The sequence below is a fragment of the Pogona vitticeps genome, chromosome 4 (genome assembly GCF_051106095.1).
Source record: "Pogona vitticeps strain Pit_001003342236 chromosome 4, PviZW2.1, whole genome shotgun sequence".
NCBI classification, from domain to species: Eukaryota; Metazoa; Chordata; class Lepidosauria; order Squamata; family Agamidae; genus Pogona; species Pogona vitticeps.
Genome location: NC_135786.1, coordinates 171,015,214 through 171,039,740, shown reverse-complemented (window position 1 = coordinate 171,039,740; position 24,527 = coordinate 171,015,214). Strand labels below are relative to the sequence as shown.

Here is a 24,527-nt window from a genome sequence, read left to right as displayed (position 1 = left end):
CGACTTTTTTATGAGAATATTTGAAAAATGCAACAAATGCAGAGCGTAGGGAATGCTATGGGTAATATATGACATACAAAGGTTCAGAAAAATAGAGTCATTCACATTTCTAAGTACCATGCATAATGCAGAACACATTGTGCGTACTGAGTAGAGTCCATGTGGTTTCGGCCCCTAAAATATAAAACAATGGCTGATATCCTGTTGCTTAGTATAGTAGGTCACAAATAGAGTAGGCCCATTTGAATCAATGGAATTTATGGAGGAGCTGACTTAACAAATCCCCACGGATTCAAGGGGCCTACGCTAGTTGTGACTTACTACTGTATTTTAGTCATTATGAAAAAAGCACAGCATCATCAACAGATCAAAATAATATTGTTAGATTATTATTAAAATGTGGTTCATAGCTTTTCCTTCAGTGTTTTAGCAAGCACACACCCTGTTTCCCTCTTTTAGGAAAAGGGAAAGTAACTCTTTCAGCACCAGAGAATATAAGATGAACGTATTAACTGTTCTTCAATTTGCATTTGCACTTATGTAAACATTTATTCGTCAGTAAATTTCCTAGAAAATAGATTCAAGCCATTCGCTCACACCTTCTATCCAGTTAGGTACTTAATTTATGTTCTGTCTTTCTCCTTTACAGGATCCAAGGTGTCTTACATCTTAAAAACAGGTAAAACTAAAACAACACAAGAAACAAATTACAGTATCAAAAACTACCTAATTGAATTATCACACTGTTACAAGATCCTTTTGTGTATCCTTTCATTGTTTATTTATGTAGCACTAATAACATAGCTGGATTTGAGAAAGCATCAACTCTGAAGAACCGTAATGGAATGTGCATGTCTTCTGAATGTTGGACTCACACCACTATCACCTTTTTGAAAAGGCCACTGCCAATCAAAAGGGGAGAATGAATTATTTCTAAAACATTTCTAACATGAAGTCACAACAATTAACTGACAGCACAGAAAACTAGAATTCTGAGTATATATACTGTACATGTACCCCTTCTTTCCCTTTTTGCTTGAGTGAGAATATTGCTTAGTGTTTCCTTTGTCTTCAATATGAGGATAAATAGCAGAAACATGCACTCTTAAACCAAATATGTATTATGTCAATTTTTGTTAGCTTATGCAATATATATGTATACTTCACTGTATATATCTAGTCTTACTTATTCTAGAAAGACTGCTAATTGAGTCGATGGTTTAAAAAACCATTTTTCCTAACTCTCTTATCCCTACCATGAAACTATTCATCCCTGGACAGTCGCAGTCACGCTGCATTTTCCATATTACATCAATGTTTACTAATGAGTTGACTAGCTGTTGGTAAATATTTATTTATTTATTGCAAAAACATTTGTTGATATTAAGGAATTCAGGCACTCAAATTAAAGCTTTCTGTTGAATCAATCACTGGAAACTGGTGCGCTTTTCATAATATGAATTCCTCCAAATGTACTCTGTACGATAAATTATTCTATTAGGCTACTGGCCTGGATACTGCCAGCAACACTGGTTTAAATATTTTCTGACTACAGTTGCTAACATTAACTGTGCTGTTTTCTTAACCTGGCATGAAAACGTTTCCCTAACATCCCTGTTAATGACAATATAAATTATGCATTGCACATCATGACATTAACTCACAGCATTAAAATTCATCTAGAAACACGACAGAGTCTGAATTCAGGTTTTTGTACGTATCTACAAATACACATGCCTCCTTTTCTCATAAATATATTAGCATAGTTATTAATCAATATATTAGCAAGGGACTGATGTTAATCAACTATGGACAGAGCGACTGTACATACAGTTTTGTAGAAACCAAGTGCAAAACATGCAGCTGAATCCTACCTACTGAGGTTTTCAAAATAATAAAGACAGCTTGTCAATTATAGTATCTAGGTGGATATCATTATCATCCCCACTTAATTTAACAATAATTAATTGCACACTCTTATCTTCAAGCTGAAGGCATTTTAAGGTAGGATTCCGGGCAGGAGATGCAAGGGATATCTCATTACAGTGGCATTGGGTTTTTGCATGTTTAACATAACAATATAAACTTAAATTACACTAAAAAGAAAAAAAGTGCTTAAAATGAGCAAAACAGAACCAAGAGAACAAAACAAAACAAAGAGACAAAAGGTCAACACAATACAAAACAGTATGGTATCTGTGGTTTCCACTGCATGAACAAACTATATCTAGGCTTGCTGTCATGCTCGTCTTCCATCCTGTGGCAGAAGATGAAGTGCCTATTTTAGTTTTAAACTAACCATAGTTTCTCATGATGTCTGAACTTACAAACTGTTGTTTATTTATTATTTATTTATTCTATTTATATCCCGCCTATTTGGTCATCGCGACCACTCTAGGCGGCTTACAGACACGTAATATAACAAAAAAAAAATAATTAAAAAGGAGAGTTATTTCAGCCATGACAACAAACCAAGAACAAACCATGGTTTCAGTTCCTGCCTTGTTCTCCACATATGGATATCCTAGGAATTAAGTGTAAAAGAGGAAGGTGATGTTTCCAGTTTCCCCTTCTGGTGAATAATAGAAGGAGAGGGAAGTGCATGAGCCTCAAACCACTGGCCATGTTGGCTGTGAATTCTGGAAACCGTAATTCAAAAATATATCTTTCTGAGCTGTGGTCATAATTAAAGATGTGTATGACACTTAAAGCCGATCAGAATGCCAGTTTTCAGGACAGCTGTGCCTATGATTAACTTTTACTGATGGAAAAGAACAAGGCCTTCACCACCCACATTCTACTTGTGAGCTTGCCAGGTGGCATCTGGTGGTAAATGTTAGAAACAGAAAGGTATTAAGGATGGGGCTTTCAAGAAGAAAGAACTCCGGGTTTCACTATTTGGCAGGAACCCCACAGGGGCAAATTATAGTACTGGGAGCCACCAAAATGGCAGAAGATAAAGGAACACTCTGATCTCCATGTTGTCTCACCCCTTCTTCAAGCCCTCTAAAAAGAGTCGTGGGTGTCTTTACAAGCCACAGGGATTTGCAAGGCATGCTTTTCAGAAGGGGCAAAGAAGAGACAAGGGAACAGCAGAGAGGTAAGAGAACCCCTCTGCCCAGTACCATAATTAGGCCTGCGGAGTCCCACCAAATTGTGGGACTCGGAGTTCTGTTTTTCCCCCAAAGTCTCACCTCAGTGGGTGTATGATCTGATTCAGGAAGGTAAGTCTTACATCTCATTCTCAGTTTAATAAAAGAATGGGAAAACCACATGCTGTGGGTTTATTAATGAGCTCAGCACCCTACAATGGAAGTTGAAAAAGAAACTCAACTTTTCATAAATGTCTTTTGACATCTTTGTCAGTTGGAAACCACTCTGTTTCTCCCTGTCCGTTTGTCCAGAGTACAGAGCACCCCCATTTCTTTTAGAATTAACCATAGTTTTTCATGAGCCACATAGTCAAAAGCTTGGCCATAATCTGTACAACAGAAACTGATCTTCTGACAGTCTTTGTTACACTCCAGTAGCCAATATATATTTGTAATATGATCTGAACTAGTAGATGATCTTCATGGACGACATCAGTAACACCCAAGGAAACTCTTTTTAGCACTGTGCCAAAGGAGGCAATGATAAACCACTTATGAATATTTACAACCTTAAGAAACTTCTGAAGAGAGAATTCAAAACAAAACTGACTGTGTTTACAATAATAAAGTATTGCATAATATTTGAAGAAACAAAAGTCCTTTTTTCAGTGACCACACCCAGTTTTTGGAACTGCTCCCCTCAGGCGACTCTCCCCATTAACTCTCTTTTTAAAGATATCATCCAGCTACTACATGTTCTAATTTCTGGTGCTTCTAGGTGTGGATAGTGCAGTCTTTGTCACTGTTGGTGTTTGATTTTAGAGGTTCTTCTTTAGACATGTGATTTCTGTGGTACATTTTGAAAAATGGATGTTAGAATCTTTCATGAATGTCCTTTATTTTTTATTGTTAGTTCTCCAGACCAATATTCTGAAGGAAAGGGAATCTATCAGTGCACTAAATAAATACACACTTTGGGGAATGCATTCCAAAACAGGCCTTGTTTCAACCAAGACATGAGAGCCTTCATTTAGTGCTCTCATATGTGCCATGCTCTGCCAATGATTCATAGGAATAAAGCTGCCACATATATTCCAATAGTCAAAGCTTTTTAGTATGTTACTGCAAAGGGGGAAAAATCTGGTAAAAGTATAAAATGCTGTTTACTCATTCAACCAGACTCGTGATAACTTTTAAACCAACAGATTTGCTACACAACGTTCATAGCAAAATCACACTTTTTATTAGATTTGGGGAAAGTCTATTTAGAAACTATAAACTGTTGTTGAATTTCAAGGCCAGATTTATCTACAGAATAGGGGTGGGTGCACTCTTACCCTACGGAAGACAATGAGGAGGTGGATTATCATGTGAAAGGAACTACTGTATATAAAGATGTGGTTTTTAAACTCTACTTTGATCATGGCATGTTTAAACTATTCTTGCAGAGAAATCAGCTCCGAAATCTTAAGCGGTTGGAAATCACATTAGATGAACAGCTAAACAAGCATCTTATTTTCCACTGGTCTGTGCCTCAATACTTCCTGAAAGTTAATGCCACAGGCATGGTCTGTATGCACTGCATTTTTAAACAAGCCAAGGAAAAGAATAATTAATAGCTATGGAAGGAGTCTGATTTACCAAAAGGAATGCTCCAATAAACAGACAAGATAGCTCCATAATCTACATTATTTTGCACTTGTGGTGTCTGCAACTGACTGTATAAGCTGATCCAACAGTACAAAATGTTCTCTTACATTCAAACTGCGTAGGGAATGGACAGTAACAGAATGTTCATAGTACAGTTTCTTGAAGGGAAAGGAATGTTGTATGTTTGCCACAGATTAATATTTCAGGCACATTTGAAGGCAGAGGTACACGACCAGGTATCTTCCATGTGCTTTGACTGCAATGCCCACCAAGAATAGCCAGCCAGCAAACAGGATTGATAGATACTGTTGTTCAAAAGTTTTGGAGGGCATCAGGTTGCTCACCCCTGCTTTCAGGATAACTAGGATAAGACAAAAACTGAGTAAAAAGAATAAAGTGATGGGAAGGGCATGGAGCAAAGCTGCTAGAGAAGAGTTGCATAGATAGCAAGAAATGTGCAAAAGAGGAGTATAGAAAACAAAGCTGTAAAAAAGCTTATGGGGAATGGACAGATGAGGAAAGAAGGCACAACAAAGGACGTTTCTGTTGAAGAACAGAAACAAAATTCACAGACATGAATCAACTCAAGTTCCAGAAGCTCTAAGATCTGTAATTAAATCCAGTTCCAAAACAGGAATTAGACTGAATAAAACACTGATAAGTATGCAGTTATCAGATTACCAATGCATATAGGGATTGCTGGAGGATGGTGGTGGGTGTCTGTGTCTCAAACATGTGCAGCCCCTGACCCATGAGTCCACAAAGCTAATTTCCTTGGTGTCAAAAAGGCTGTGAACCCCTGCCTTCAAGTAAAGTACGGATATCATCAGATAAGCAACAATAACAGTAGTTACCATAATGTCCAAACCAAATTATATTACATAAATTAAGAATAAACTAATTATTATAATAGTGTGAATATCTCTTATATTCAGATAGCACCATAATTTGTTATAAAGTGTACTTAAAAAAAATCTGACTACTAAAATACCCCAAAAAAGACACTTCTTATTTGGTTAAATAAAATCTTTAGTCACAGCAATCATGAAGAGCCATACTCCATACTGGTCATATGCACCAGTTTTACTTTTAAGTCATTCACTGAAATTAACAAAATTACTTCTAACTTCCACTGGTCTGTAATGGTCAAATTAACAACAGATTTGATGAAAAGGGGAGGGGTTAAGTCAATGTCAAACACTAATTAGACTGCTGCTAATTAAAATTTTGTCCAGAAGGAAAATAATTTAGTGGAAGGTTACCATCATTCTTTTTTAAACGAAGTTTTACACAGTAAAGCTACTATCCATTCAACTTACAACTTGTAAAAATATATTGAACACATGACTTATAAATAATTCTAACTTGTGACCATACCATATGAGCAATTAAAACAGAAAGATTCTCATACATGGGGAAGGAAAGGGGAAGTGTGTGAAGTAAGAGCTTGAGGAGAGGAAAATGACAGATGGCCCATCTTTTCTTATCAACACCCACCATCCATATGCTTGTATTTAACATCTGTCTAATGATAGCCAGGCATACTGATCCCAAGGCACCTTTAGCTGAAGCAAGCCTTCAGAGCCCCTATCCTCCAAGCACATCCAATGACATGCTGGTCAGGGTTGGGGATGATGGTACTTTTAGTCCCACACATCTGGAGGGCACTACTTATACCTTATACCAATTAAGATTTTCTTATCATACAGTCAGCATATAGAAGAAGTAAATGAAACTCATTAATAGAAGGAACAAATAATGCACACTGAAAGACCTGAACAGAGATAGGGAAAGATTTATTCCGAAAGAAGTCCAGGTACATATAGATAGATCAACATGGCGCAAGCAGATATTACCCAGCAGGGTCTTCTAAGATGGAGGACATGATGCATTTTCTAACAGAATGCACTTTGTACGCTCATTTGAGGGATCAATATTTTAAACCCTTAACAATTGGTATTAGAAACAACTACCCTCTATATATAGTTCTATTTTTTTCTAGCTGGCAGAATTATATAAGGCCATCAAATTTGTGAAACGGGCTACAGGAAGACAGGAGTCATTGTGTGCTTCACAGTCTCTCTATTGATCCTTCTTTGAAAATGATTATTTTATTATTTTATCATTTTTACGATTGTTCAGGCTTACTTACATGTTAGATGTTAACTGTCACCTTTAGGAGTTGTTTTGATTTCTGGTTTTTGTTTGTTTGTTTTTGTACAGCCTGACTGCCTATAGGGCAATAATAAAGTAAGGTGTAGCTGAAAAAAAATGTTTCAATTTCTGTCCTAAGCAAACAACAGAACCACCTGACAGAGGACACAATTTTTTAAAAGATATACACACATACATTATGCCTAAATCATAAACACAAGGAAAAGTTATAGAATACAAATAATTAAAGCGGTGTATTAAAAGAGCTCCCTAACCAAGAAAGGTATTAACTTATTTTTTAGATACTGTACTTTTCAGACAATTTGGAAAATAAACTGTGCCTAGTAAGATAAGGAACCCTGAGGACCCGAACGAAGCAGCCTAAACTGGTACTAGCATAGCCAATGAAATAATCTTTTCTACAATTTCATCCTCAATGGATTTTCTGTGGTGCAAAAAGAGAGGGAAGACGTGGTGGGGGTTACAAATGGACAACAGTAACATCTGAATACCTGGAACATTCTGTGAGTGAGGCAGGATGATTGCACAATAAAAGCCTCATCAGGAAGCAGCTTATATTGTATTGCACTTCTGGAGGTAAAGGTTCCCACACCAGCAAAGCCAGGCTAGAAATAAAGCTAGCTCACAAAAGAAAATGTGTCAAGCCATTACCTCATAGCTAAGAAGCAGTTAATCCACAAATGACACAGAACCAACCATTACTGGTACAGACTACTGGGTAGTAGGTTATTTGGCAGCTACTGAACAGAATTTTTTGTTTTGTTCTTATGCTAAGATCATCTCAGAACGCATGAACACATCTTGAGGTTGTTGGCATAAACAACTCTTGCAGTAATCCAAGTTCAGGAATGCAGTGACAAACCAGCAACAGAAAATGTGTAAGCAGTGTTGAGCACTGACTAAAAACATACAGGCAAAAGAGAGATAAGATATATAGACCAAACCCACATGTTATTCTGAAACAATCACCACCATGTTCAATACCTCTTGCTATCATAGAAGTGTACACTGTAAACATATTATATTTGCAAAAACAATAAACTTCTTTAACAGTGGAGTAACTAAGATTAAACCAAGAGAGTGGAGCTCAAAACTTTGCCATGAGTGAGTCATAACAGCTTTAACCTAGGACTGAAATGTATAAACATTTATAATATGCAAGATGCCTGTTTTGAAAAAGGAATGTTGCTACAAGGTACAAATGTTTATGCTGAACATGTTGACTTAAATAAATGACCTTTTCAGCTGTGTTTTTGCTTTCTGGTCATTAGCTTTCAAAATGCAGTTGAACATTTTCTTTCTGCAACTAAGAGTGTAATTCTCCAACGATCACTGTTCAAAAAAGATTACGATATTCAGTAATGACATAAGCAGAACACAATTCCACCCTCACACAAACAAGTATATGTCAGAGGAGAAACAGCCTTCAGGTCAAATCCTCATGTAATTACAGGTATATGTACTCCGAAGTCTCAGCTAATAAAAAAACTATAGTTCATGAACTCCATAGTCAATTCCAGAGTCTTCCCAAAGATGAAGCTTTTCCCAAAAGGAAAAAATGTGCCAGTACTCTAAATCCATGGATCTGAATTGCAGTTGAGAGCTCACATGTACAATGACAGCTCTAGCATCTCAGGACTGTGTACCCACTAATCACAACTCTACAGATGACATTTAAATTAGACTGTTATCTGCTAAGAGGAGGAAAATATCTTCAATTCTAAAAGACAAAAAAGAATTCTGCAGTTATGTAACCTCTCATTTTCGATTTTTACACTTATCAACCATGGATGTTCAGATCCAACATATCTGCAAGACTGCTCCATGTTTCAGAATGTGAGAATTGGCCACACTTAGCCACTTAGTCAGAAACAAGACATTATATTAGAAGTCGCCAGCTTTCCTAATGAATGCAATATATTATTGCCTTCTGTGTTCTCCTGTCTGTGCACTAATACCAAAATGTACTGCACATCTGCATGAAAATGCCACAGAAATCACAATAGTAGAAGACATTGTAACATTTCTGTTCTTGAGAAGAAATATATCAGTTATTGGCAGGAGCATATGCTTTCCAAACAAAGGAGCCACATACAAATTAAATGTATGGTTTGCACATTATTTTCTTGCTGAATACTCTCTCTTTCAACTTTCCATGTTAAAATAAAGATTAATGCAGTATATCCAATCTGGCCAATCATCAAAATACATCCAGTGTTTAAAAAGCCACAGTTCCTGTTCTAAACTTGTTCTCTGAGTTTAACAGACTTCACTAAACGAATGTTTTCACAAGTTTAGCTTCTTCAGTAAGTACATGTTTTATGCTTGACAAATTTCCATACTGCCGTCCTGTACCAAGCACTGTAAGAGGTTGTATTCTGAAATGTTCACGATTACTTGCTAAATCTCAAGTGTTTAGGTTGTTACTTTAAAAAAAAAATGCTCAAAACTTTGCACTAAAGTGATCACTGATAAAACTATTAGCCTCAAATATTGCTGCTAATAAAGTTGCCACATTGTATACCAACAATATTAAAATTCCATCCATTATTCTGAAAAATATTTTCCAGCAATTTCCAAAATATATATTAGATTTTCCATTTCGGGAAAAAAGGAACATTCCTATTTTCATTACCCTAATATATTTCTCCTCTAACCACATGATGTTGACCACTCACATGATCACTTATGTTCATCATGAAGTCATACGCAGTAATCACTGCATGAGCTACTGAAGGACAATTAGAATTTCAGAAAGAGGAACCAATGTGTAAAATGGGAATCTTTGTACATAGATATATGTGTAAAGTCTCTTTGTCAACATTCTACTGAATGTGGGAAAATCAGGAGATGTGGTCAGAAAGCTTGTGGCCACTGGGTTAGACACAACAGGTACAGCCTACCAGATGACTCCAGGAATAACCTCTTGTGTTGTTACACTGACTGAATATTCCACATCCATGTAGCTCATGACGAACTAAGGAAGAATTGAAGGAAGACTTTCACAGGGAATGTTACAAACCTTTTGCAACATGAAGGGTGAATATCTCATACATGAAACATTAAAGATAACTAGCACATGAAGTGACTCCCATATTTCAGAATAAAATTAATCCTCCTCTAATAATAAGATTTAACAGCAGAAAAGTTGACAACAGAAAGACAAACACTGAACTAGAATGATGGCACCATTGTTTTGATTATGTTCATTTAATTGACTTACAAAGGGCCTTTTAAATTTTACTGGTAGCACTGCAGTTATACAGCTTGGTTTCTCCTTTTTCAAAGGCAAGATACCATTCACAGACACATAGATGTCTGGGGAGGTTGAATATCACTTTTAAGTGTCATAGTGGCAGCAAATAACATGGTCACTGCAGTATCTTGTCTGCTCACTTTCCCCCTTCCTTATTTCCCTAAACTTGAGGAACAGACCAAGATTCTTTCCAATACATTTTTGTTGACTTCCATGAGACAGGTACGGAAATCAAGGGGGGGGGGACAGTTCTTGCTGCTTCTAGACCAATCTAAAAGCAAAGTGATTGGAAAGACATCTATACCGCACTGTAGTTGAAAACTTCAAGTTCTCACAGCTTACTCAAGTATTCCTGTTAAGAGACATAAATTCACTGGTTCAAACAGACCAAAGCCAACACAGCTATTGCTGCAGGATAGCTAGCCAGCCAGTGCAGTCTACTTGGCATTAGCAATCAAAGTAAAATCTATCTGAAACTCTTCCTACTTACAAAAATAAAACATTTCGAATACAGTGATGCCTCGCAAGATGAAAATAATTTGTTCCGTGAGTTGTTTCCTATTGTGAAAATTTCGTCTTGCGAAGCGCGGTTTCCCATAGGAATGCACTGAAATTTAATTAATATGTTCCTATTCGTCTTGCGAAGCATGGCCATAGAAAAATTTGTCTTGCAAGTCACCAAAAGATCGCAAAACGCTTTTGTCTTGCAAGTTTTTCATTGAGCGAGGCGTTCATCTTGCAAGGCATCACTGTAATTGAAAGATACACAATGTTTACATTTTGTGATCCAATTTCTAATTGTATGCCTGGCTACTGAAATCCTGTTAGCATAGTAAGTTGCACTAGAGTAGGCCCACTTGGACAAATGAGCTTATAAAGAAATTGATTCACCAAATTTCTGCTGATTTAATGGGATATTCTAGTGCTACTTGCTAGGCCCTATGCTAAGCAATAGGACTTTGTCCTATAAATGCTAATTTATTTTCAACCCTCTGCTATTTTCCAATATATATAAAAAGAAACATAAAATAGTTCTTAAATACCAATTTACAACACAAAACTAATGCATGGAATTTCCTGACCGAGATATGGGGATCACTACAAACTTACATAACTTTTTTTGGAAAAGTTCACATTGCGGTGATGTACCCTTCATCCCTCATGTGTCTTAAGACTTCAATTCCCAGAAACCTCAGCCACAGGTGAGTAATTATGATTGAAGTTCACCAATGGAGGATGGGACTATCAACAAGTACTTCCTAGGACAGTAATACAGAACTTCCATGTTCTCTGTGGATTAATAACTGAATAACTAATACCAGCTACTTGAAATCGATAGCACAGGAGCCACTACCTTCACACTCTCCTTATGGGCTACACAGAAGAATCTGGTTGCTCACCGTAGGAAAAAGATGCTAGACCAGACAAGACCTAGGATTTTGTTCATCAAGCTTGTCTCAAAGCTCTTGATTTGGAGCAAACCAAAGATAGTTTTAAGGAATAAAGTCATTAATTATGAGACATTTTCTGTTTCAGTTTTATTTTATACCCCATGTACATCTTATACTTCATCTAACAAGGTACTCAAATATTTGTGTATTTTTAAAAGCCGTATAGGTACAGAGTATTCACCAGGAGGCTTTTATGGATTAAAGGCCTGCAAATGAATGAGGGGATTACTACAGACATTGTTACATTGTCTAAGGCCTAAATGGAGATATGCCTAATACAAATGACTCAAAGTAAAACAAACAGAACTCTGTATCACTTTATTACTCAGCGCTTACTCAAGATGGCTATGGCAGTTACTCTTGTGAAACTAAAGATGTCTCCTTGAATAACTGAGCTGCAATATTAATCACAATTACACAAGTACTCCTATGCAACTGTAGTCTCCAGTTTTATTATAAAACCTTTGTACATAAATTCCATTCCTTCTCCTCGCCCTTAACAATCTGTCAGGGAACTTCAATCAAACATACAAGCATCAACACGATATCTCTCAAATTTTGATAGGATACAATTAAATGTGATATTGACAGTAAAGGAAACAAACCTTGCAAAACTGGCTTCTTTCCTCCCTAACACTAATACACACACACACACACACACACACACACACACACAGAGAGAGAGAGAGAGAGAGAGAGAGAGAGAGAGAGAGAGAGAGAAATTTTAAATACAGTATTCACATACTTGCTAAAATATTTCTCTTTCAGAGTGACATTTATTTGGTGGACTCAGTTAAACTGTTTTTATATTAAGATAATGAATACATTGTGACAAAGGTTTGTGGGATTTGCTTCACCTTTTAGCTACAAAGTAGTTAAATGATGAGTTAACTTTTAAATGCCTTTTAAGTTTTCAAAATTCATGGAAGGCTAGAGAGCCCTTCATGCAAAAAAAAAAAAAAATCAAGGCAAAGACTGATAATTAAGATGCAAAATGACTTAATGTCCCCAACCCTCCCTTTCAAAGTTGAACTGAAACTAAATTAGTCTCAATACAGGGAGCTTTTTTCTTGGGAAGCCCAGAAAAGGGAAAGAATCGGAATTTCAGTTCTATCCTTTCCTCCTTTGTTATGCAGTATTGTGCCGCATTAATCTCACACCCGAGAAATACATCTGGGTTGCTACTAAAGTTTCATCCCCCACCCCACCCCCAAGCCTGGGGAGAGGATCTTCCCTTCCCACCCCATTCTCCAACAACCTTTCTTTAGATAAAAGCTCTCTAGTTAATGTGGGTGGGAAAAAGCATCCCACATTCTTTGGAATATCTATGTGTTCATACGCCTCTGTGTGTATAGTTTACCTCCATCCATTGTACCTAATGCCTTTCCTCTTTTTTTTTTTTACCTTATGCAATCCATACTGGGCTCGCCACGCCTTGCTACACTCCCTTTCCCCCTTCCTTTCAACAATAACAAACTGAAGTTGAAAACAGAAAGCAATTACCTTCCAAGCCAGCATACTCTGCCAGCCAGAGTCCTACATAATCCAACAGGGTAGTGCTTGGAGCTGCTGCTGTTGCTGCTGCCGCCACCGCTGCTTCTGCTCCAGAGATTCTGCCTGATTATCACAAGGCTCTAGTTTTTCCCCACCTCTACTTTTCCTTCTTTTTAGTAGTGCCCTGACAAATCTATTCTTTTCCCCTCCACCTTTGTTAAGGGTGAGAAACTGAGCCCTGCCTCTTCTCTCTCTCTCTCTCTTTCACTTCTTGTATTACAGTTACACGGCTGTGTGACGTTTCTGGCTCAGGAAAAAAGGGGAGAAAACAACTGAGTTGGAGAGCCGCCCCACCAGAGCTAAACTCCTCCCTTCCTTGCCTCTCAGATGCCTCCTCCCTCCTCCTCACGACCTAAAACACAGCAACAAGCTGTTGGAGGGGGTGGTGGAGTTCAGTGGAGTGGAGAGGGAGGGGGGGCAGAATGGGAGAAAACAGGGGTTTGGCTCCTTTCCCTCACAGATACAACCCCTCCCCTCCTCTCCTCCCTCCAAACTGGGAGGCAACAATCCCACGTCAAAAATATCTCTTCAGTAAACATCACTGCACTTTATTATCCTGAGTCTTTTGGCTTTCTTTTGGGATTGTTAATTGTAGCCGTGGCACATAATAAAACCTGACACTGCCACAGTGGGTAATACAATGCCATTACTGAAACCCATGCTACGGAGGGACTCCAAACACCACTGTGTCGAACAGTTGCAATGTTAGCACAACTAAATGCCCACTATGTCTGCCATTAGACACACCAATGTGGCGTTTGAAGGCATTTTCTGACACAGCGTTGTGTACTGTTCTCAGAAATGAAAATGAGGAAGAAGAATTCAGAATGCAGAAATAATACACAGCATTAATTCTACTCAGAAGGGGTAATTCTACCTCACTAAGTATAGTGAGACTTACCGCAAGTGAAGGAGTGCAAGACTGCAACCTAAGACTTCAATCCAAAATTACCTGACAAAAAGCTGTCTTGACTGGGGCTTAATTTTGAGTAGTCTTGTTCTGGACTGCACTTTAAGCCTCCAGTTCTATGCAGAGGTTTGAAAGTTCAGTCTTGGGTGGGAGGGATGAGACTTCACAGTAAACATGTATATTCTTGGCTGCAAAGACACCTTTGAACCTTTCTAGCATAATTTGTGGGCATGCAGGATAAAAAAGCATCTTTAAAATGAATACACTTTTTAGCTAGGGCAGGCTTTTTTTTTTTACATCAGAGGTAGGAAATATAAACATGCTTCTGTCAGCCCAATCCCATGAATATTTACTCAGAAGTAAATCCCACTGTTTCCAGAACACTTCCTCCTAAGAACATAGGACTCGAGGTTTAGCTTGTGTGTGCGCACTATGTGCTGTCAAATTGCATCCAATTTATACAGTGACCCTAACTGAGTTTTCAAGGTGTGTGAGATATTTAAGGAGTGGTTTTTATCATTGCTACCCTCAATGAGTTTTCCCAGCACAGCTGGGATTTGAACCCAAGTCTTCTGAATCTTAGTCTATCCACCAAAACGCCTTAGTTTACTTCCAAACAAATATACACAGAACTGAGCCGTTGGTGCCATAAGTGAATACACCTTAACAACAACACTGTAAAAGCCATGTGCCAACACCAAGAGTTGTCATGAATTGTTCTGTAATACTAGAAATGATCATTCCTCTCTATTAACACCATACTATCTAACAATGAGTGCGGCTTAGAACTAACCAAACAGGGAGAACTAGTGACACTCACGTTCAAAGCATAAGTACAGTACTAGATTCAATTAATGTTTGACTATGGCAGCAAGTATGCTGAAGTATTGATACCTATTATAACACCTCGCCCATTTGTGTGCACACATAGACATACATTCAGTTTTGCTATATAAGAATGAAGAAAAGTGGTACAAGGAAAGGGCAAATAAACTCAACAGTCTGGTTCTTAAATTATCTCACTGGATTGATAAATGTTCCTAAATGTGGTGTCCTATCTTCTTTAAGTTATGCTCTTTTTCAAAAAGTTAAGTATACCGTTGCCAAGCAAGTTAATGAAAAACTCTTTGGTAGTTAACTCATTTAGTGCAGCAGCTATGAAATGAAGTATGTGGCACATGGCCAAGCATAAAGGACTCTCCTTGAACGTGCTCAGGTTTCTCTCTAACAAGAAATAGTTCTGCCCATCTTCAGAGTGAAGCAAGCAGTTGGCTTCTACACAAAGGACTGCATTTAGTCCTTTTAATAGTCTACCCCGCCCCTTCGCCCAAATATACAAGATAAAAAGGCAAGCAAGAAATCCACATTTACCCTTGAAAAGACTGAAATCTCAAATTTCTCCCAACAGCAATATGTTATGTTCCTGATAAAAACCCATAATCAGTTATAATATTGGTATTAGGAACAAATGGGCAGAATCACAAAGGGAGAGATTTACTGAGGACAAAACAGGACAGGATCCATGACAGGCAAGGCCCACTACAGCTATTCATTTAGTGAATGTGCTTATTGTGTGGTGCAGAAATGACCATTCTTTATAGCATTCATAAAGTATGTTGGCCAACAGTTCTTCTGTTATGCTGGGACAATTACATCTGACATTTGCCAAAATGAACTTTCATCTGTATATTTTAATGATATCTATGCATATTTAGAAATGCAGACAAGGCAGAAGAAACCAAGACCTTCCCACTGGAAAATCCCCTTTGTGTGTGTGTGTATGTGTGTTTGTGTGTGTGTGTGTGTAGTTCAGCAATCTCCTTTGAATACCATGAAGGATTCAAACCTCCTATTGTGTTACAGTTTCAATGTGATTCTGCAGTGCCTTTTAAAAAAATTCTTTATAACAATGACTTTATAACAATGTCTTAAGGGACAGATATAAATAATCACATTCCTGGAAGGGAAAATGGGTGTCATTTTTGGATTCACTCCACCTTCCCCCTCCCATAAGAAAGTCTGCCACATTGTTGAAATGCACCCTTGGCTCATTTTATACAGTACTTCCTTGCCTTAGTAGATCTCAAGTTGATACTTGAAACCACCTTCTTGAAAGGATAGCTCTATTCATGATTAGAAACCTAGTCAAAGGGAGTGAGTTTTAAGCTCACCCTATATGGTGGAGGGAGGGAGAAAAAAATATTCATTGACTTATCCAGGTACCAAGAGCCATAATCCCCCCCAAAAAGACAAATCCGTGTAGAAAATAGCAAGAGTGCAGTTTACCCCTTGCACTGTAATGTGGAGCTGCAATGCAAACACAGTAAGCGGTAAACGCAAGGGATTGGAGGATAAGGCTGCCAGTCTTGGCTGAGGGGCAGGGATAGGCAAAAGAGGGCTACTTTGCATCGGTGTTTCGCATTCTTCTTTGCTACCGAGTCTCTGAATGACTGAGGAGGGGGGAAAAAGAAAGCAAGCAAGCTCAGAGTTCAGGAAACCTCGATTTCCATGGAAAGAGTTGGTTTCCTTAACAAATAGCACTGGAGATGGAAAATATGCATGCCTGTCTCCAGTGGGAGATGCAAAAGTGAGAGCGAAAGATTGAACAGAGAGCATTTAGCTGCAAAGGACAGGGAGGAGGAAGAGGAGGAGGAGGAAGGGCTGTGGAGGTGAGGTGAGAGAAGGAGTTGTCTCTCTCTGCTAAAAAGGGCTTTGACCTTACACGGATCTCTCAAACTGTCTGCACCCAGTGTGGAGGTGCATGAACGTATGTATGTACATATATGTCAGACCAGCTGGATTATAACAGTCCCCCAAACTCTATCTAATTTATGAACTCATTAGTCTAATTTCATTATTTAATCATGCGCCTAGCCATCGTGCTTCCTTAAGAAAGGACTGACCTATTTTTGGCTGGAGATAAACGATCATGTTAACAGATGTTAATCTTGTAATCTGTTTTCCTGTAAGCACTTCGCATCCCCGCTTTCGAGACATTAACAACAAAAGCGACGACACACACACACATACACACCCCGAGGGAAACATAAAAGCCCCGAATTGACGTCACTATTGAATACTTGGGGGTGATATTTTAAAAAGGGTAGAGGTGGGGGAGAGGGAATCCGCCGAAAGCTTTCAAAGACATTAAATCTTTCCCCACTTTATAAATGCTGATTTGTTCTGCCTCAGTTCCTACGGGCTTTTATTTGCATTTCAAATTCCACAGGTTACACCAACTGCCTTCTCCACCCACACATACACACACAGAGAGAGAGAGAGAGAGAGAGAACGAGAGAACAATAAGGTTGTAAATGTGCACTGAGGAGGTGGGGGCTGGGGTACATCTGGATTAAATAAGGAGCAAGAATTACGAGGTTCCCCCCAAGTCGTCTGGAGATGACGACGCCAATGTATCTTTCTGGTCTCTGGAGTCCAAGCCTCACTTTGAAAAATAAAAGGCGGAGGAGGGGAGAAAAATCGAAGGGAATTAATATGAGACGGACCCGCCGCCGCCCCCCCTCGCCGCCCCGGCACATACACACAATGCCCATTTCCTTGACCCTAATGGTCTCCTGCCAGGGATTTTTTTTTTTTATCAACGCTTCCCGTGCGTTACCGTTTTCTAGAGCGCAAGACATTTGCCCCCGAGGGAGGGAGGGAGGGAGGAGGGCTCCGGCTTTTCTCGAGCGGCTCTGCCTGCCCAAGTCGGCCGATGAGGCAACCCCACCGACGAAATGCGGAGACATTACCGGCTCGTCACCCCCCACCCCCTACCGCCCCCCCCCCGGGCCGCTTGCAAAGCCTTTCTCCACTCCCGTGGAAGTCTCCCGCAACTCGCTCATTCCCTTCCGAAGTTTCTCCCAAGTTGTCGAAACAGCTCGGCTCAAATGACGGGTTCCGACTATTATGCTAATTCTGGGTGGAGGTGGGAGGGGGCGGCGGCGGAGGGTTTCATAGGACAAAATGTCTGCATTATTTCTCTTCTTTTTTTTTTCTTCCTCCCCTCACTAGGCTGTCCTTCTTCCCTCCCTCCCTCCCTCCTCTTCTCCACTCCCCCCCCCCCCCACGCATGTGGCCCTTCAACACACATCAGATGGGCAGGACTCATCCACAGTTATGGCCCTTCCATGGAGAAGTGAATAATGTTCCGCATTCCCATCCCTCAACTTTTCTAGGCCCTTTAATACAGCTGATGGTAGGATGATTTTTTTAAAAAATGAGGGGAGTCTTGGGGGGGGGAGGAAGACGCTCTTGCCCGCTCGCTCCCTCAAGCATTCAATCAATACAATCTGCAAAATACCCTTAATAATTTAAGTGGCTACTTCCCAAGCGGGGAGGGAGGAGGGAGGAACCCTCGGCCACCTTCATCAGGCAGAAGCATTTTAATTTTAAAGACAGGCAATTTGCTCGCTTCGCCATCCCTCCCCGGCCCAACAACCGCCCGCTTTTCTTAATGGATGGGGATTACATTCAAGATTTCCTCCTCTTCCTCCCCGCCGCCCCCCCCTTCCGACTCGCCTTCGACCAAGTGTACAAAGCCAAAAGGTTCACATACTCCATAAATCTATACGAGGAGCGATCCATACCCTTCCCCCGCTTAAAAAACACAAAAACCACACACTCATCATCAAAAAGCACCCCCCTTCAATCCTTCTAGATGTTTTTTGTTTCATTGCAAACACGCCAAAGTTCTCGCTTCCGCAAAAGTGCCTCTAATTACGGAGCGAGATTAACTATTAATTGGAACCGCGAAGTTTTTCCCACGGGCGTATTAAGAATATTCTCATTTCTCTCTCTCCTTCTCCTTCCCCCCCCCCCCCAATCAAATACTTCCTCGATCCTTCTTCCACCACCTTCCCTAAAGGAAAAACCAGTCCCTTGGAAAGATTTTTCTTTCCCCCCCCCCCCAAACATCCTACCTTAGTACAGTTCAGGTGATGTTATGGTTATTATTTCTTTTTTTAAAAAAGGAGGAGGAGGAGGAGGACACAGACAAACAAGGTGAAACCATGCGCTGAGTGGAATAAGGAAAGAGCTGCACATGATTCACTGCGCCAGCTCCACTCGGGCGAGCAGGGAGGGGGCGCCTCGCCCGCCCGCTCTGCCCAGCCCTTCGCGAGGGCTCCCACACCTCCAAACTTTCCGTCGCCCTTTGACCCGTCTGGGAATCTCTCGTACCGACCTGGGCTGGAGTCCGAGGGGGGGGGGAATCCTCTTATTTTTTTTTCCTCCCCCTCGCCTCCGATGTATAGGTGAATGTCTTCCCCCCACCCGGGAGAGAATGGTCTGTTCTATATTAAATGCACACAGTGTCTACTATTGTCTCATCAGCACAAAGTTCTGGTATAAAGCAGGGAAAGTCTAGATGGCTAAAAATGAGTCACATGAAAAAACAAGGATCGCACTGGCAGGACTGATTCATCAGCTGATCTGTTACAATGCATGCATCTGTGCAGGTGTGAATACACATAGATTTGGTATCCTTATACGTTCCTTCTCTTTAAATGAAAACCGGTTGTACAACATGGGATTGTTCCATTTACTTATTATTACCTCGAGCATTATGACTATTATTAAATTCAACAGCACAGTGATGAGATAACTTTTTTTAAAAGTGCCACATCAATTATTAATTTGTATGCAATATGTGACCATTGTACCTGGAACCCATTTGTTTACATGCATGTTATTCAACTCTAATTTTCCAGGATATACGGATAATAAATACAATCACCTTGTGTAACAATCACCTGGAATCTATTTGTGTGTGTGTGTGTGTGTGTGTGTGTGTGTGTGTCTGTGTGTGTGTGTGTGTGTATGTGTGTATTCATACCCAGAAAGAGTTAAAGGTAAACAGTGCTTATGCATTTATTAACTACATAATAACTACATATTAATTACATATATGTAGTTAATATGTCAGCTTCAAGAAAACATGGTTTTAATTGTTAATTTGTAGTTCTCCATATTATGCTTACAATGAATTAAAACAACAATGGGTGTAGTGGCATCATGTGTACAATTAGGAATGCCCTAAGCAGCAGTGCAAATCAGCACGGGAAAATTCATAATATGTGTACTTGTTCATAAGAGGCCTCCTGCTTCTTGTTTCATTTTTCTTCATAGTTGTTTAAGAAGAGGACAATATTCTAAAACATTAAAAAATTTCTCCGAAAAAAGCCATCTGTCCTATACTATTTTTAAAGATAACTAAGTTCACATCAATCATATATCCCAGTACATTTTCCGAAGCTCACTAAAGCTCACTTTAATCGCCCCAAATATGCGACTGAGATATGTTTAGTCTAAGCGGAACAGAAAACTGAAATGAATCTTGATGCTTAGACATGGGAAACACTCGGGCAAGGTTCAGCCTTTGTTTTCATCCCTTGCTTAATAATGCCCGACGAGGTAAAAGTGTCAGTGCAAAACTTCTAAAGAAGGCTGCTGGTATGTGACTACCATGGATCTTTCCTCTCCTGGCTTCTCACCTCCCAGCTAGTCATCCTTACTAAGCAATGAAATGAAACAAACTATCCCATTTTAATCCAACATGGTTCTTTGCTTTCCAGAAAACCCAGGAGAGGTTTGCTGCTGCTGCTGCTGCTGTGTCTCTGTTCTCTGACAACTCCTTCCCATTGGCGAGAATGATCTGAGGCACCAGGGCAAGAGAGGAAGGTGAGCTCGTTGTCACATTTCAATTCAGAGAGCACTTGGGGACCAGGAAGAGGAGAAAGAAGAGACGTTTGTAGTGAAAACACACAACGTAACATGTATGCTGTGCATAATTTGAATAGCAAGCAGGTTAAAAGGTCAGGAACATGTATTCCTACTTTCAGCATGAATGCCTGAATGGGATACATTGGGAGACAGACTTCATTCACTCACCAATCACAGGCTGTTTCTTACATTTCACTTCGTACACCACCACTTTCAGTGTACATTAACACTGACTTTTGACAGCAACATGTCATATCGATACACTTTCCAAGCTGATTTTTTTAAAAAATAATGCTAGTAATTGTAGCAAACAGCCCTGCCCTCACTTGTCCGTCACAGCTGAGCAGTGGAGAAGGAGCCAATGAGTGGACGGAAGGCGGTGCCAAGGGGGGAGGGGGCTAGATATAAAAGGCTGGTGTATGGGGTATGAGGAATTCTGTGAGGTTCTGTGAGTGAGAGAGATTCTGGTAGTGAGAGACTGTGTGAAACTTAAGAGTGAACTGAGAGTGAGATAGAGATCTGTGAGGACGCTGAATGGAACAGAGAGTTGATAGAGCTTAAAAGTTAAAGTAAAACTGATTCAGATTCAAGTGATTAGCGACCTGTGATTTACCTACTGTATATTAATCAGATGTTAACCTCCCTGATCAAATAAATAAGTTAAGTTTCAAAAGTACACATGTATTCCTTGAGACTGCAATACCTGGTGGCAGCGAAGAAGGAAGAAGAGCAAGAACCTTGTGAAGGCCTGGGGGAATAGGGGCTTCAGAGGAGATCACCACAGTAATCCATGGCCAAAATCCTACTAAGTTCTTTGCTAGGGTAAATGAAATGTTGTAAGCTGCAGCGGCAAACTGGAGCGATTTCACAAGGAGCAAGTCAAGTGGCCGATTGTGCACCCATCTGCATGGCTGGTGCGGGACTGAGCACACAACCGGCACTTTATTAACTAGATCAAGTTTGCTGCCACAACTTCTGTGATTTAACTTACTCTGAAATAAAGTCTCAGTAGACTTTGAATCTTTGTTCCAAATAATGTTTTTTTTCCTTTATGGTTTTTGTGTTTCATTAATTTCAAAAACCCGCAGCTTTATCTAGTTTTTGTCATATATTCATTTCAGTCACAAGATCAAGAACAGCATTTCCTTTCAAACAACACTGTGGTTTTCAAATCTTCTGACCATTATCCTACAGTATCATGGAAATTATTTGCATAAAATGGTAAAGTATCCATTGTATGCCAGCTTTTCTGAGTAACATTTAAAGGTATACCTGAGGCTAATAATTTCACCAAATTCAGTGATGGCATTGTAGCAGAAACAATGATGGCACAACAACAAGACTATCAAGAATACAAATATCAGGTGAATGTTTGGCACGTAAAGAAAAAACATGGGATCTCCCGTAAGAACAGTTCATGGCAGGGCTGTGGAGGTGTCCGTACTCTAAACTTCAGAGTAAGGCATGTCTCTCTCTTAATCCATCAGCTGCCACTGACTTCAAATAACCTGATATTGCAATAATACGTCTATTTAGAAATAAGATCCACTAGTTTCAAAGAGACTTATTCACAGATGTGTACACAAGTTCAGGCTATAACATTATCTAATCCTTTAAAAATACCTTTCACATAAGCCATTAAAGGTAAAAGTTCCCTTTGACATTTAGTACAGTCATGTCCGACTCTAGGGCACGGTGCTCATCCCTGTCTCCAAGCCCTAGAGCTAGCGTTTGTCCATAGACAGTTTCTGTGGTCACGTGGCCAGTGTGACTAGACACGGAATGCTACCTTCCCACCGAGGTGGTACCTATTTATCTACTTGCATTTGCATGCTTTTCGAACTGCTAAGTTGGCAGGAGCTGGGACAAGCGATGGAAGCTCACTCTGTCGCATTGATTCGACAGTTGATCTTCTGACCTTGCAGCACAGAGGCTTCTGCGGTTTAACCCGCAGCGCCACCATGTCCCATCGCATAAGCCATACTCATGTGGAATTAAATCACTAGTGCAAGCATCTTCACAAATATTTCCTAATGGGGCCCAAAATTTGGTAGCAGAAGAAACGTGATTAAAAGAGAATGTTAGAAAAAGACACACATCTTTAATTAAACTCTTCACTAAAGAGAATGTATGCAGCAGTTCTGTGTACACTTTACCAGTTATTTCAGAGAAATTCATAGGATTTGCTTTTGCATAAAAAATAGTTAGAATCTCACTGTATTCTATAGAGCAGTAGCATTAATTGGTCAAAAATGATTTCAGTCTATAGATTTATAGGTTCTTTGTGGGGCAGGGGGTTATAGCTCTTTGGGTACTGTTTTTTGGTTCAGAATGTAATTAGAGCAGGAATACATGTGTTAATTTAAAAAAAACAGTATCTCATTTGCTCAATCTGTTGATAGCACTGCATTTCTTTTTCTATGTTTCAAAGAAATCTTACAGCAGTACTCCAATTTTACACTGTTTTTGTTAGATTACAACACTCTGTATGAGAATGTCAGTGATATTAATAGTGCAATGCATGTTTTACTATTTATAGCTTACTGTAGCTAATATTTCTGCCTAATAAAATACAAGGAGCGGGGGGGGGCATTTATTTACCTTTACTCTAGTCAAATAAATTATTTCTTCAACATTAGGAACTAGGCTTTCTCACCACATGAAAATGGTGTTTTGATGAAAATTTGTGCAATTACTTTCCTGAATAACTTAGTCTTAAGAGTGACTGGGGGAAATTTAGATAAGAAAGGATATTATGAATCTCCATAGCTAGGCATGAAACACTGCATACACCATTTCCAAAGGCAGACACACAAATCAAAATTACATATAACATAAACAAACATATACGAGTGTAATATATTCCATTAAGCTTCTTGAAAGCATGTATTTATTTTAGCTTTCACTTAGAATAGCCATGTCTCCTATTTTACAAAGGACCATTCTCTATCAGAAGGGTTGCCGGAGGATGATCTTGTATTTGGAAGAGATCTCTTACTGAAGAGTTTTCCAAGTCTGGGTTAAAAACCAAGAAACCTAAGAAGCCAGGAGAGAAGCAGCTTCAGAGTTTCACATCAGCTTGTAGCATCGTAGTAGCCTGAGAAGATCCACTAGAGTCTTTTCTTTATGGGGACATTTTATCATGTGTACAACTGAAGATTTCTGGAAGACTCAAATGCTCATCCTGTCTTTAACTTTCCATCATTTTAATAAAGCATTTTCACAATTTTATCTTTAATCATGACTACTTTTTTGTTTTTTAATCTTTTTTCCTTGTTACTCTAGTTCTATTTAAACTATAGTAAATATCTCTAAATTTGTATCTAATATATGTTAGCACATAAAATGTATCATCTCCTTATACATGTATGCTATGTTTCTTCTTCTGAAGGGACATGTAATTGTGACATTTGAAATGGATGTTCCTATTATTATCATTACTAGCTGAGTTAGAACATCCATGCAAACTGGAGTATAGTGAAACATGATTCTCAAATGCCTGCACTCCCCAAAGCTGTTGATGTTTACTTGGAACTAAATCCTACCCAATTCAACTGATCTTACTCCCATGTAAATAAAACTGCAGTCTCAGGATCTGATTCAGATGGTTTGTACAATCTCCTGTGAAGTTTTATCTAAAACATCTTGTAACAAATAAGGGGTTATAATCAGTCTGCTTTTCCTTGCATATGTTTAATGGTGGTGTATATGAAAAG

General features: G+C 39.2%; 1 protein-coding gene across 5 annotated transcripts in view; it reads right to left on the bottom strand.

Annotated features, from left to right (window-relative positions):
• The window catches only part of ZNF516 (zinc finger protein 516), a 127,826-nt gene extending 108,659 nt beyond the window's left edge, over window positions 1–19,167 (bottom strand). For 2 of the 5 annotated variants that reach the window (XM_078393522.1, XM_072998739.2), the window contains exon 1: window positions 19,011–19,167. The gene's annotated coding sequence lies outside the window, so the exon portion shown is untranslated. Of the gene's footprint in view, window positions 1–12,229; window positions 12,261–13,127; window positions 13,646–19,010 lie in introns of those variants that run through there. The other 3 variants (XM_020781643.3, XM_020781642.3, XM_072998740.2) reach the window with 2 other exon arrangements.
• Between the last annotated feature and the right edge of the window lie 5,360 nt (window positions 19,168–24,527).